The following is a 15,350-nucleotide window of genomic DNA, read 5'->3' as shown; positions in this document are numbered from 1 at the left end:
TTCTAGACATTAACAAAACCGCCGCACTATTTAGAGCTTTGATTCAAATCACGGTCTATATCCAGGTCAATATAAGTCTAGTGATTAACTTACACAAGAATGTCGCATAATCCAATAATAGCAGCGAGCAGCCTCCATACGAAAGCTATCTCAACGACATTCGGTAGACTCGGAAGGGTCTTTCGAGGGTTCCTTTTTATCGCGACCAAAATACGGCGAGTGTGCGGCAATACGGTATCAATCGAATGTATTCATCGGAGTTTCTTTGTTGTGATACAAGTCGGTACTTGTTGATCGGTATCTACTTTTTAACAAAAAATACACTGACTACTGCAGAGACAGATATACCTACCTATATAAATAGGCCAGTTCGAACACTTCGAACGTACACTGACATCAGAATTATATCTAAATGATGTCATTCAGTCATAGTGCATTTCACTCGTCCGTACATGTATTGGCGCGAGCGAGACGCACGATAACTAAATGACGTCATTCAGATATCATTCTGATGTCAATGTACGTTCGAATTGGCCTCTCAAGTTTGGTAGGTTAACCTACCAGTAATTATGTCGTATTTATGTACACTACAAGAGGTAGATTTTTTAATTACACGTAATTACGAGTAATTTGGAGGAACATTTTCTAAAAACTTATGCGTGCTTTTGCCATTTGTCGGTTAAAAATAACACTGAAATATTTGTAGTTGCGGCAGTAAATAAAAACCGGATGTCAGATAATTAAACAAACAGAAATACAATTTAGATGTCAGATTACGATAAAATCAATAGGTACGTCATACCAATTTTTTATCCATTACGCAAAGTAGACGGCATATGCATTTAGGGTGAGAGGCTGATTGAAAGACGAACAAATTAGTAACCCAAGTTCATTACATAAGACAATCAGTTGCTTGACTGAGTTTTATTTTCTTTTTTGTTTGTAGTTTTGTTTACATATGAGTTTTTATATTGTGTTTACATTTAATTTTAATGTATTTTGTAGCCTTTACTATAAAAAAACGTAAGTTTTAAAATAACTAATAAAGGTTTTTAAATCAATTGCTACATTTCGTCGCTATACTTACTCAACCTCATATCTGCAACAAACATTTGATGGAAATGTCGCTTTTCTTTCATTCGGAATACGGGTGATTTTGTCATCAAATGAGTGTTGCAGATACGAGGTTGAGTAAGTATAGCGGTGATTTATTATTGTTACACTATCATTATTTTCTTTTCAATACTTTTAGATTTTAAGCAATAACTAATAAATGAGTGAGTAGTCACCAAGTCGGTTCAAAATCACAATAATACCGTCAATATTCCAGTGTCTAGATATATATGCAGAACGCATCCAGTGTGGCAAATCCTTTACAAAACGTAATATACCTACAATACCTACATATGTATATATGTACATGTATAAACTTTTTAAATTGTACTTTTAACGTTATCAAAGACCATGATAAATACTATATATATATATAAATATATATGCCTGCAAGAGCTCAAAGATTTAAGCCGTAAGTATAACATACATTAATTACATTATGCACGAAATTGTCCCTATCATTAAAATCTTGTCCGCCGTGTTTGTCGTGGAAACGAGAGCGTATCGTAAATTTGCCGCTTATCCGACGAGGCTTAGCTGCAGTATGAACATTCTACACAGTACTTCAACTTCAAGTACCTACAGTTGTATGAATTTAGAGATTACCTTATTATAAAATATTAATTAAATATAGCAGCTTGAAATTCTTGAAGCTATCAGTATAATTAAGTAGGTATGTTGTATGTGGAAGGGTTGAGTTTTTAATGTAGGCCAACTCAATGACATTTCATAGATATCACAACTTAACACGATAGTGCACGACTGTTTCTCCGTACAAACGTAGTCAGTACCTAGTACAAACGTAGGATATTGACATTTTGGAAAATATGGTCACACAGTTTAAGTATTGTGTATTAACCAACGAACGAAGTGGTTCAAGTTAGGCCCTCTGCTGCCAGTCCAGCGGTTCATTAACAAAATGTCTGTTGTTGACTTTAGGAATGCGTCCGACCAGCAGGCGCAGCATGGTTCCATTTTTATTGCCTGTCACTATGACCGTCACTTTCGCACTTCTTACATACTTGTTAGAACGAGACAGGCATCATGATGACAAGCGATAAAAATGCAACCGTGCTACTGCCGCAGGTCTTGTATTAGCTCAAAGTTAATTTACTGTGTATACTTTAACTGAGTTCATCTGTTCAGCAGCAAGCTCGTAAAAACGCTTACAACCCGTTAGTTTTAATATAGGGATAGTTAGCGAAGGCATTATAAGCTTATCGCCGTTTCGGACCCCGCGCCTGATGCTATAATAGTGCATACGTAATGCTGTTATGAATGATATGATTTATTAGCAATGACAAAGCTTGCAGCTTCGCGTTTTAAGGGGCCCAATGACTATTAGTCCGCCGGACGATATCGGCCTGTCAGTTGTTTGAAACTGTCAAATTTTTGTTCTAACTGACAGGTCGATATCAATGTAATAATGTAATACCCTTTAGTAATGTAGGTACCGGTACAATATCAAGCTTGAGAACTTGATAAGGGCATCCAACGAACTAGAATAACTATAGAAGTCTGACTAGAGCTCAAGAACCGGAAAGTGTGAGTCGGACTCGCCGAGGGTTCCGTACTTTGTAGCCTGGTAGCCTGGTGACAGAGAGACAGACGGACAGACGGACAGTGGAGTGTTAGTAATAGGAACCCTTAAAATGACCCTATCGGGAATTGTGCCGCGAGCGACTTAACTGTACGTACTTATTGCGCGCATGTTGACAACGTGAAATATTGTAACGCCGCGCAAGAGGTTTGACATAGGCTACAGAGACTGCTTAACATCAGGCGGGCCGTATATAATCCTAGATATTAAACACGCGTGCTTTTTCAGTATATTTATAACACTCATGCTTTTTCATTATATTATCCGACTGAGTTAAGAAGGTAACTTGCATGGAAACGGAGCCGTCTTTAATTGGACAGACTGGCGGGCATCGCGGCCGGGGCGAGGGGCGGCCGGCAGTATGACAGATTTTAGACTTTTACTGTTTTAACAATTAAAATTTGATTAATATGAAAGTTTCTTTTTTTCCTCGCAAGTGTGTTGAAAAACGTCGTATGAAACGCGTGTGCATTGGTCATTACACACATCGGCTTTCTTATTGCGCGCTCGCTTACAGCTCGCGCGCACAATATCACCTCATGTGTAATGACGTCACACTTGTATCACAATGTACTATTGTAACATTTTTGTATCTCTCATCGATGTGTGAATGATTTGTACTGCATGAATAATGCCATGGATGATGGACATACATTATTTAAGACATAAAGACCCACTACTATTATGTACATTATGAACAAGATTTTCCACTTAAAATGACCGTACCATCGCTCGCCAACAAACTCATAATCATAATCATAATATCGTTTATTGCACCATGGTAAAAAGTTGTTACAAAAAAATACAGAGTATATAAGTATCACATGGACCCCAGAAGGGTGTTGCAAACATTTTCTTAAGCTAAGTATTAATAAGTTTACTTACGTACTAACTTTGGAACATTAACAAGCCTTATAATAGCGGTATATCAAAATTATATTAATTACTTATGAAAAATATCATCTAGGAATTCTGTGGCTGAGTAGTATGCTTTTTCTGCAAGGAATGATTTCAACTTTTTTTCGTATGTCGCGTCTCTTTCCTCTGCTTTTATATGGTTTGGGATGTGATTATAATATTTTACTGCTGCATAATGAGGGCTTTTCCGATATATTTCTAGATTTGGGACAGGTTGCTCAAGCTTATATTTTAGTCTTTTGTTTGGTAGCTCTCTGAATAAGTTAATATTTTTCCTTACATACATGCCCAATTCAAAAATATATATAGATGGTAGAGTAAGTATGCCAAGTTTAATAAAATGAGGTTTGCAACTATCCCTATTTCGAATTCCCATTAATACACGAATGCATTTTTTTTGCATCACAAATAAGTCGTGTGCATCAGTACTGTTACCCCATGTTAAGATCCCATATCGTAACCATGAATTTGCAAAGGCGTAGTAGGCAGTTAGAGCTGTTGTTAAATTTGTGGTTTTGCGAAGCGTAAAAAGTCCATATAGAAACTGGGATATCTTAGTTTTAGTGCATGTTATGTGTGTTTTAAAATTAATATTGTTATCAAGGGTAATACCTAAGAGTTTGAAATTATCTACTTCCTCAATATCTGTTCTGTTAAGTGACAGTTTTAATTGTAATGGTGTTCTTTGATATGGATAAAATTGCATTAATTTTGTTTTATTTGAGTTTATTGTGAGATTATGGTCGCGCATCCACTGGTTAATATTATTTAAGGTATGAGCGAGCTTTACGTTGTAGTTTTCATTTATATTAAAACTAAAAAGGAGGGAGACGTCATCTGCAAATAATGTACATTTGGCATCAATTTCTTTCGGTAGGTCATTAACATATAGCAGAAATAAAAGACAGCCTAAAACACTGCCCTGTGGGATTGAGCCTTTTGTTTCTGTAATGTCAGACCGAACTGTTTCTAATTCATGACTGGATGGATTTAGGTAGTCTATCTGAACAAGCTGCGTTCGGTTTTCCAGGTAAGATTTGAACCAGTTATAAGCTATGCCTCTAATTCCTGACCCGTATAGCTTATTTAGCATAATCTCATGAGAAACTTTATCATATGCTTTTGTAAGATCTAAGAGTAATCCGACGGCCAGGCGTTTGTTATTTTTGGTTTCCATGATTTCTTGTGTGTAGTTGGTTAGGGCAAAGGCAGTTGAACGATTTTTTCTAAAGCCATATTGTCTGTCGTCCAGTACCTCATTTTTTTCCAGAAAATTGTAGACACGGTTGCACATACATTTTTCGAATATTTTAGAAAGGGTGGGTAAGAGAGCTATGGGCCGATAGTTGTTAGTGTCCAGAGTACTACCTTTTTTATGTATAGGTTTTATAATTGATATTTTAAGTTGCTGTGGGAACACCCCTTCATTAAAAGACTGATTAATTAATATACACAGTGGTGTTGCAAGTTCGGTGGCACACAATCTGATTAATGTTGAAGGGATATCGTCAATTCCTGTGCTATGTGTGTTTTTAAGTCCGCGTATAAGTTTAAAAACCTCAAGCTCTGAGACAGGATACAAGAACATAGATGTAGTAACTGGAGTGCGAACTGGACGACCACGTGGGGCGACTTGAGGATTGTCGTCGTGAGTATCTTGACTATTATGGTAAACTGAAGCAAAGAAATTATTGAAGGTATTTGCTATGAGGTTAGGGTTATCTGTTGTAATATTTTGTGACTTGACCGTAATTTTTAGGTTTTTCTTCACTTTTACATTATTTTTTAAGTTATTTATAATTTTCCACATTGTAGCCGTTTTATTGACTGATTTTTGCATTTCATGTTTCTACTTTGCTGCATACCTGGCCTATTTTTCATGAATGTATAAAAAGGAAACACATTTAGTAAATTAAAATATTTTAGCTAATGAAATAAAACTGAAAATGGATTATATCGCGTATATTGAATTTATAATACATCCCGACGTTCGGAACCCTTTACAGCGTTCATGGTCAACGGGTGACTGAGGAAAAGCTACAAAGTAAAAAATACCCACATACACAAATAATCAACCATCATTAACTTTAAGGCTGGTTGTACATGCAAAATCAGTTCATGAGTTACTATCGCGGTAACCGAAGACAATATTATATTTTAGCAAATTTAAGACCAAGTGAGTATAGCGATCCCAAGATTAGTGTAACACATATTAAATAATTTAATATTTTAGATTTGTGTACTTACTTTAAACATGAAACATATGTAATCACTCTAACCTTATTATCTAGTATGTAAACGTAGTTTTAAGCATATTTATTCAACTATGCGTGCGCGAATTATTATGGAATTAGTCTGTTAGCTTTCAAAATCGTGAACGTGCGATATTGGTCTGATTTAAACTAGTTTGTTTTAGAATTTGCGCATAATTGCCAGGTTTGTGCGAGATAATTAAATTTAGGTTTGTTTTTCATTAAAATTAACGTTAAATATTGAAATTGGGTAACTTTTAATCTTGAGCACCTGGGTTTTTAATTATAACCATGTTGAAAGATTATTAGCATTTAAAAATAAATATTTTTTATTTCACTAACCTAGCACTAAATTTGTAGGTGTGTGTCATATTTAATGGTAATACTTTAAGATTCGTCTGGTTCGTCTATTGACAAAAGGACCAATTATGACGATTTATGGTGTAAAATATAAAATAAGGGAAATACCGTGGCCGAATACGCCGACAAGATCGACATAGTCTACACCAGGCCTGATATATTTGCGTTTAAATGAAACAAAATTATAAACTGTCTTATATATACCGGGTGTAGCCTGTAACCAGGGACCGGACAACCCTTTCCGCGATAAAACCCTTTCAATGGGCAACACTTAAACACGGCTAACACATTGAAAGACTTTCCCTTTTGAACTGCAAGCCCATTCATACCCTTACCTTTGACTAACCCTTACCGAAAAGCTGACCAAAAATAAGGCTAGCCCTTAATAAGGGTTACCCTTATCTTTAAGCGCTTTTTATAAAGGTTTCCCTTTGCGTGAAAGAGACAGGATTAGTATATATCTACGGTAGTGTATGAAAAGGAAAGAAAATACGTGCCTAGTCAAAGAACGCCGCCGTCGCCGCCGACGATCGCTCGGATTCGAAGTAATGTGTGCTTTATGAACAAGGTAGACGACTTAAATTAGCACGCTTATATGCTAAAAGGGAAGCCCTTTATAAGGCTAACCCTTATAAGCAATATGCAAGGTGTTGGTGAGCGGATGATAAGGGTTTTGTAAGGGTATTTGGGCTACCGATTACTCAAATGTGGTAGCTTTATATAAGGGTTTTTAAAACCAAAACAAAGGGTTTCGTCTGGCAAAGGGTATGGTGAGTTAAGCCTTATGCAATACCCTTATAAAACCCCGATAAGGGATAGCGGGCCGGTCCCTGCCTGTAACACGAGCAAATAATTAAAACATACATTGTAGGTACTCCTCGAACGGTAACACTTTTGTTCAATAACTTTTAAAAATTATGAAGTCTTTACTTCCTATTTTTATACAGAATAAATATTATCTTCACTGTACGCTTCAAACTGTGATTGACGTTGCTTGTCACGCCTTAAACACTTCTTAAATATAACAAAATTCACAATACATTGCGCCTAAAAATAAACTCCAGCGTACTAAATCAAAACACAAGTTATTTTTAAAAGTCGCTGATGTTTGTCTAATTCAGGCCACACCCGGTATATGTAGCTACTCCCCACTCTTACCTGTATTCCCTTATTCAAACACAGCCAGTATACTCGTAGTATCACATAAACACCGTTATTTCAAGCAGGACGACCGCATAAAGCGCGACCCTCTTAAATAAATTCCCCTTTATTGTGTTATCATGAGCTCTAGAGAAATTTCGCACCTTCACAGGAAATTCCACTCGGAATTTTCGCACGTCCAAATTATAAAGAAACGTTTTTATTAAAGCATACGTTTTGCTTAGTCGCTGCTGGTGGCCTTAAGCTGCGTTTAACCGTTAATATGAAATGAAGTAGTATTTTTTAGTGTTTTAAGTCGATAATCGGTTGAAGAGACTTTTAAATTCCAAGGCATTCATTTATTTAAGCTTTATTGCACAAAATACAAAAAATAATGTACAAATGGCGGACTTAATGCATAATGGCCAGTTCACAAAGATATTTAATAGACGCCGATCCTCTTTGGGAGATGATGAGATGAATATTTTTTATGGTTTTGATTTTGAAATTTTTGCATGTTGGTAATTTGTAGTTTATGACGATCGGGATGTGAATTCTTATTGCAGGCAAATTTAATAAATAAATGAAATAAAATAATCTAATCTAATAACAGGTTCCAGACACAATCTAATAACAGGTAATAGAATTTACAAGCATTGCCAGAGCCAGAGGGCAGGGCACATTGTGCATAGAATGGATGATAAACAGGGTCTAAGTAATAAGTAAGGTATAAGTATAAGTACAAGGGTAAGGGTAGGGTAAGGGTAAGGGTAGGGTATAAGTTTTTATGGCGACCATATAACAATCATCTGGTGAAGTTTCTGGTTAGCTAGGTGAATGGTATCAAATGCAAAGAGATAGAGCACTGCGGTGGTTAGGGATTTTGTCGAGTTGTACGGCTTTCGGTAAATGAAAACAAACAAATGATATGCAAAATTTTCCTAATTTTTTAAAGTTAATATTTTGTTTTAATGTAAAGTACCATATCTTAAAATATTAGTTACTAATATGTTAGCACCTTAAATTAATATGTACCAAAAATATTAATTATCAGCTCGCAAGGCGGATTGCTACTCTCCATCGAATAGAGCAAATACAATGAATCGATAGTTTCCACATCAGCACCACCGCCGAACAATTAGATAATGCAGCGATTCTGTTTCAACATTCTAGCATAGAGTAACTTATACTAGAGCGGTACTGTCATAGTAAATTTTGTAACCCCAGAAATTCACTGCCATCTGTCGACACACTTTCAAACCAAAAATGAAGATTTATAAAAATACGATAAAATGTATTTAAATATAGATAAATGATTTTTTTTATTTGCATTAATTATTTTGATGATTTTGACCCATGTTCTTTCACTGATATGCGTTAAAATTGTTAAATAACAAACGAAACCATTATTTTTAGATTAAGCCAGGTCCCCACAGAAAACCAGCGCCACGGTTTGCCGCGGCACTATGCTGAGTGGGGATCCTTTTTGGCGTCCAAATGTTTTTTTGTCTGCATGCTTTTCTTTTTTTTATGTACTATGTTGTGGCGTCAAATAAATGTATTTTCTTTCTTTCTTTCTTTCTTTCAAACCGTCAACGCCATCTATACGACTGTAGGCCAAAACTAGTAGCGCCCTCTGAACGAGAATCAAATTTTCTTGATTTTCGAGGCACGTTTTTTCCTTAGACTGTATCCATCTATTACGGAGTTATATCTATCTTTGATTCTAGTTAGTTCGGCATTCCCGGTATAATTAGATTCACTTGTGCGCTGTCAATTTGTGTGTCAGCCAATGTGCATTTGGAATTAGGAATTATATAATTATACTTATATTATTATAATTATATTATATTAAATAAATATAGTGTATAACTAGCCTTATGAACCGATTCTGCATGTACAACCAGCCTTAAAGTTTGTAGTCTATGATTGTTCATTATTTTAGTATGTGGGTATTTTTGCACTTTGTAATTTTTCCTCAGTCACCCGTTGACCACGAACGCTGTAAAGAGTTCGAAACGTCGGGATGTATTATAAATTCAATATACGCGATATAATCCGTTTTCATAGTTTTATTTCATGAGTAACTATCGCGGTAACCGAAGACAATAATTATATAATTGGTCAAACCAAATTGTCAGTAAATAAGAACAAAAAAAAACTATACTCATTCTTTTCTTTTGGGTAACTAGTACTAGTGTAAAACAAAGATAGTATAATTCTCTTTGTCTCTGAAATAAAACTATGAAAACGGATTATATCGCGTATATTGAATTTAGCTCTGTCTATGTTTGAAATGAGACTGTCCTTTGACAAACTATAAATGCGTTTTTTGCTTGTTTAGAAAGTAAGGGCCAATACACAATTAATGTTTTTTCTACTTATACACCTTTTTTCATGTAAATAAGTATAACAATTGGCAATATAAAGATTATTTGACCAAATTATTGTTCTTGTCACTTAACTCTGCCAGTTACCTTACCTAAGAGTTGTGTTGTGCCTCTATTTTTGTAAAAAAAATACGTTACATATCCGTCTTCGGGTCACAGACTTACATAGGTGTACCAAATTTCAACTTAATTGACAGTAGTTGCGGAGCAAATAGACTGTGACAGACAGACGCACAAGTGATCCTATAAGTCATGGAGACTATATAAAGGAGCCAAATCTCTATGTATGAAAAGTGTCCATCAAAGAACAGTAATTAGGCGGCGCCACCATACACCGAAATACTACCAAAAACAACCTACGTAATTTGGTCGGGTTATTTGTTGCCTTATATGGTTCATGTTATACTCACGTCCCAGAGCCTAACTAGCGCTACCGGAGAGATTAGGAAAGGAACAATTATTTAAAGCTGAAAGCGGTCACTTTTGCAACAATTCTGCCATAAGAGATTGGCATCCTTTCTATACCATCCATACTATAAGTGTTCCGTTTTTTCCTTATGAGATACGGAACCCTAAAAAACAACTATTGTTTATTTGCGTTTCTTCTCGTTTTCTTTTACAAAACGTTAGTTTATAAGTACATGTAAAACAATAGTAGTTATTATTCCATTATCTCAACAAGCGCATATCCGTTTACCAGAATAGTAAGCCGTTGTTTTATATATCCAAAGTTAACTATAGTATTTGACGTAGTCGTCCGAACTTTGCTCATTGCTCTGATCATAAAAACGAACTACCTACCGTTGGAACTTTCGCTTAATGCCTAAGTGAGACGGGATTTTCTGTCTACAATACCTATTCAGGCACCTATCTGAAAGTTTGTTTGTTGAGTGTTATCCAAAAAGTTTCTTGAGTGGCGACTATGCGATTACCTGCTAGAAAAAGCGACGTTAGATGACCTCCGGCAAGGTGTTACACACAATGTTTTTCATCACACTTGAGAAGAAAAAACTGTATTAAGCGAAATAATTCTCAAATACGGTGACATTTCAAACATTCGTCCGCCATATTGTCATTTTTGACAGATTAGGCATCGAAGGTCCAAACCCATCCGGCATTCAGCCCTGATTGAAAATTGTGCAAAAATATTTTAAACGGCTGTTAAATTAATCAAATTAAATATTTTTAAACATAAACAAAAAAAAAGTCAGTATTTTTGAAGTAAAACTCTTTTATCAGTAACATCATTTAAAAAATAAGTTATCCGCGGGAACAATATACGCATAAAGTAAGATCTTTATGGAGCAAATGTAATGAAAAACCATTTAAAATTAAATAACGAAATAACCAGTAGGTATAAATGGCAAACAACCGCGATCAATTGCCTTTTCAGCTTAGAAATTAATCATCGATTCTGTTATAGAGTGAATCATCTGTACCTATACGTTTGTACATCTATTTTGTACTTGTACCATCGGCTATCGTACATTTCGGGCGTAAAAAAACATTTTTTTCTACTACAAAGTTGTTGATTTTTTATTGCTTTTATTGGCCCGTGAACATTCAAATTCAGAATGCAACGGAATGCTTTATTGCTTGTCACTTTGACGTGTCACTTCCTGGTGATTGCTGCATCCGAATTTCAAAAAACACAAATTGCAAACAGATTTGGTAGCTCGCTTAAAAAATGATTGGATGTTAAAAATTAGTTGACAATTTCGAAGTGTTTTTTAATAGTTTTCGCGTCGTGGAAGTGATTTTAAACTGACTTTACTACATAGAAAAAAGTTAATTTAAAGACTTCCGATGCCGGTCGTGTAAAGTTGTGCTCATCACACGTCATATTAGGGTGGCCAAGTAGGTCCCTGCGGTTAAAAACTCTTGAATTTACTAATTAGGATGTTGCTTATTTCGTCGAAGTTAAAATTTTCTACGATTCACCCCCCTTCAAAATTTTCACTTACGTTTTAAAGGTCGCTACCGCACTGAAAATTTGGACCTTTCATACAAAATGTTTGCTCTAGGTTTGCTTAATGCATCGCGGCCATAATGTGTTTTGTAGTTTTTAATTTTAACGTTATTTTTAGGGTTCCGGACCAAAAAGGTACAAAAGGAACCTTTATCGTGGGACTCTGTCCGTCTGTTTTATAATATTTGTGCTAGTTTTAAGCTATTTATCTGCCACAACTTTCATTTTAAATTTCTATTATACGAGTACCCTTTGCTTCTCGTAAGTTTACATGCTGTATCTGGCTTTTTATTTTTCACAAGTCTCTGCCACTAGAATTACGGGCTTCTATCGCGATTATTATTTTTTAACGTCGCGCCCGCCCGCTTCATTAGTCCCGGTCACCCGCGCATTCCGCTCACGCTCCGCTTAATTCTGTTAACTATTTTTGTGTCCTAAGACCGACGCGAATTCTCCCAACTTACGTTCCCCTACTTCCCCTTTGTTTAACTTTTCTTATTTCGTATTAGTTAGTACTTGATTAAACTAGAGTCGACGTAAATTGTACGTGACCCTGTCGAAGAAAAAAACATTTTACAAATACAATAGCCACACATTACTTATACCATCAGGTACTTATCAAATACTTTACACCATTGCAATGTTTATAAAATGTTGTTTTTATGTTTAGGTGGATTAGGTACCTACTTTTATATTTAATAACGATTGGATACAAACGATTTTTTAAATATTACGAGATTACGACGACGGTAAGCAAGTAAAGATACTTATGGCAAGCCTGATTTTCTTAAGTGGAAACCATAGGCCCCGTGATTGAAGGAAATAGGAATATGGCTGCAAAATTTTTGATTCCCATATACTTTATTCACAGATTTTTTTTTAATACTACGTCGGTGGCAAACAAGCATACGGCCCGCCTGATGTTAAGCAGTCTCCGTAGCCTATGTACGCCTGCAACTCCAGAGGAGTTACATGCGCGTTGCCGACCCTAAAACTCCTCTCCCTCGAGCTCTGGCAACCTTACTCACCGGCAGGAACACAACACTATTAGATCTGCAATGTAGATTCTTCTTCTACCTAGCGTTATCCCGGCCTTTGCCAGGGTCCGCTTTCCTGCTTGCCTTTCTCCGCTTTGCGCGATCCTTTCACGACATCAAGCCATCGCTGTTTTGGTCTACCCTGGGGTCAGGGGCCGTCAAGGGCTAGGTTAAGGCATATATTCCCTACGTAGACAGTTTGTATCAAATACCAAAATCGGAACAATGTGAAAGAATTTTGCTGCAAGGATTGCAAGGTTTGAATTCAGAAACGATATCTGATTGCAAAAATTATTTGTTTTTGTAATATCCCACTATCGCTTACCGTATCTCCTGGATATAGCTTTTCGTATTTTCAAGTCCGCTATCCTTACGTTTTGGTACATTCAAGCGGTTGCTGTCGGCCGGTTTGAGGCTCAGAAGTGGTCACGTTTTCTTATGTAATAGTCTGCTTCTTTCGCACTCATGAAAATGTTTATATACGTGATGGCTTCCCTTTTGCACACTATAGTAAGCGTCATTCTAGACCTTTCAATTCAAAGAGTCCCAATGGTTTAAAATTCCTACTCGACGATACACCTACTGGGCACTAAACAAATGGGCGACATCTGTCAAGTCGTTTTATGCTCTCACATTGTCATGATACTTATGCTAGTTTGATATTTCACGCCAAAGCGAATATGTCTCACTTAGAGTAAGGCAGAAGTTTTACTACATAAGCTATAAATTTACAGCGAGCCGCAAAGTGGAATAAAATGTATACTAGTTGTCATTTGCACGACGTGCTTATGGCGCTGGATGGGCGTTTTTGTGTTTTATTTTATATTTTACCACTACAATTTGTCAGTTAAATGACTGATAGCAGAATTAAATAAATAGAGTCGGACCAAGCTAAATTTTCATGCCAGCTGCTACGTCAAGTATGGATGCAGTTTATACAGGGTGTTTATTTAGTCACCTGCAACAATTTACGGGGTGAATATTTAGGTCATACTGAACAACTTTTATTATGGGACTAACCCCGAAATCGCGAAAAAAAATTGGCTGTTTCATAAATGTTGGCTGTCTGACATTGACATTTTCTATGGAGGAGTAATTTTTTTTTTATGTTTACGCATTCTTACTGACAAGTTTGTGCAAATTTAGCGGGGTCAATCTTTATCTTTGGAATAAATACCATAGGCAATTAATAGTTGTTAGCAGCTTCGCAATAATACAAACACAAACACAAATTATATGGGCATTTGCCTGAAATAAATAATTGAATTGAATAATATTTTTTAATACAGTTGCTCAAAAAGTGCTACTTTTCGTGGCTGTTTAGCGTGCGGAAAGTTGGTTTTCGCGAACTAGTGCTTTTTACTTTTCCAATTTTTTTAAATTTTTACTTGTTCCAATTCATGACTACTTATTGATGAGTGTTAATAATAGTTTCCTTTAAACGTCGTAATCAATATAAAAACCTACTGTTAATGTAAGAATACGACAAATATGCATATTTCATATTTTATTACTTACCTCTTCATCATTATAAGTATTATAACACGTTTATTTTTTAATGTTGAAAAACCGTTCTTAATAAGTTGTCTGAATGGAATGGAACGCCTGTCAAAGAAGAGGTGTATTTTCTTACTGCAAGAATGTTTTAAGTTCCCAAAGGCAACATTCGATATTGTTTTTATAAATATACGATACACAAATAATCGTAAATAACGATATTTAGGTAATAATAGTACAATGTTTTAATATTTACAATTGTTTCTGTCTAATAGAACATGCATTTGAAAAAAAAAAATCCTTGAAGTGGGTTCAATAATAATAACAAAATCTATTCTAGTCGAGTAAAAGCTAGAAAAACACCTCTTCTTAATGTCAATGTCAACGATGTCAGTGTCACAGAATTAATAATATAAGTTTCGAATTCCATTCCTTACTTGTTGCTTTTCTTATTTTTTCGCAGCTGTATTAAAAAACGTCGTTCGATACACGTGCGGATATGTCATTCTTCATACTTTCAGCACTAGCATCGAAATGTACTATTATGCAACTGTATTTTATAATTTTATAAGAATGGAAATATAAAGAGCTAAATAATAGCTTAAAATATTTCGTCCTCAGAAATTGCAGTCATTAAATTACATATATACCTATTATTTACACTGATATTACTCGTATGCCAAAATTTCTTTTTACGAAAACCGTTATAAAATTGACTAACCATGCGAAATTCACGACACATTAGCTGTTATAGTAAATGTTCTCACGCGTACGGAATTGGTCAATCGAATAGTTCGAGATTTCAAATGAAAATAACGTTTGTTTTACGTTATTTTTTAAAGAAATAATTTATTCACATGGAAATTTTATCCATAAATGGAAATTTAGTAAGTAAAATATACTGGTAACAATATGAAAAATCATGTGACTGCTAGTGCGTAAGCAATTTGCTAAACAACTTGAAACATTCAACTAGGGAACAAATCAAATTATTTTATGAAAATATTTTGATTTGTGTTTTTTAAGTAGTAGTAGTATGACTTCGAATTATAAAAACCAATTAACACTTTTCTT

The 15,350-nt window shown here is 35.3% G+C and overlaps 1 long non-coding RNA gene across 1 annotated transcript in view; it reads left to right on the top strand.

Moving 5' to 3' along the window:
* LOC134754704 (uncharacterized) overlaps positions 1-13,857 on the top strand; it is a 107,536-nt gene extending 93,679 nt beyond the window's left edge. Inside the window, exon 2 of the long non-coding RNA XR_010128969.1 lies at positions 13,701-13,857. This is a non-coding gene — a long non-coding RNA (uncharacterized LOC134754704). The remainder of the gene's footprint in view (positions 1-13,700) is intronic.
* Positions 13,858-15,350: the final 1,493 nt, after the last annotated feature.

The sequence above is a fragment of the Cydia strobilella genome, chromosome 1 (assembly GCF_947568885.1).
Source record: "Cydia strobilella chromosome 1, ilCydStro3.1, whole genome shotgun sequence".
In the NCBI taxonomy this organism is placed as follows: domain Eukaryota; kingdom Metazoa; phylum Arthropoda; class Insecta; order Lepidoptera; family Tortricidae; genus Cydia; species Cydia strobilella.
Note: the sequence above shows the minus strand (reverse complement) of the source record. Positions and strands in the feature narration are given on the sequence as shown.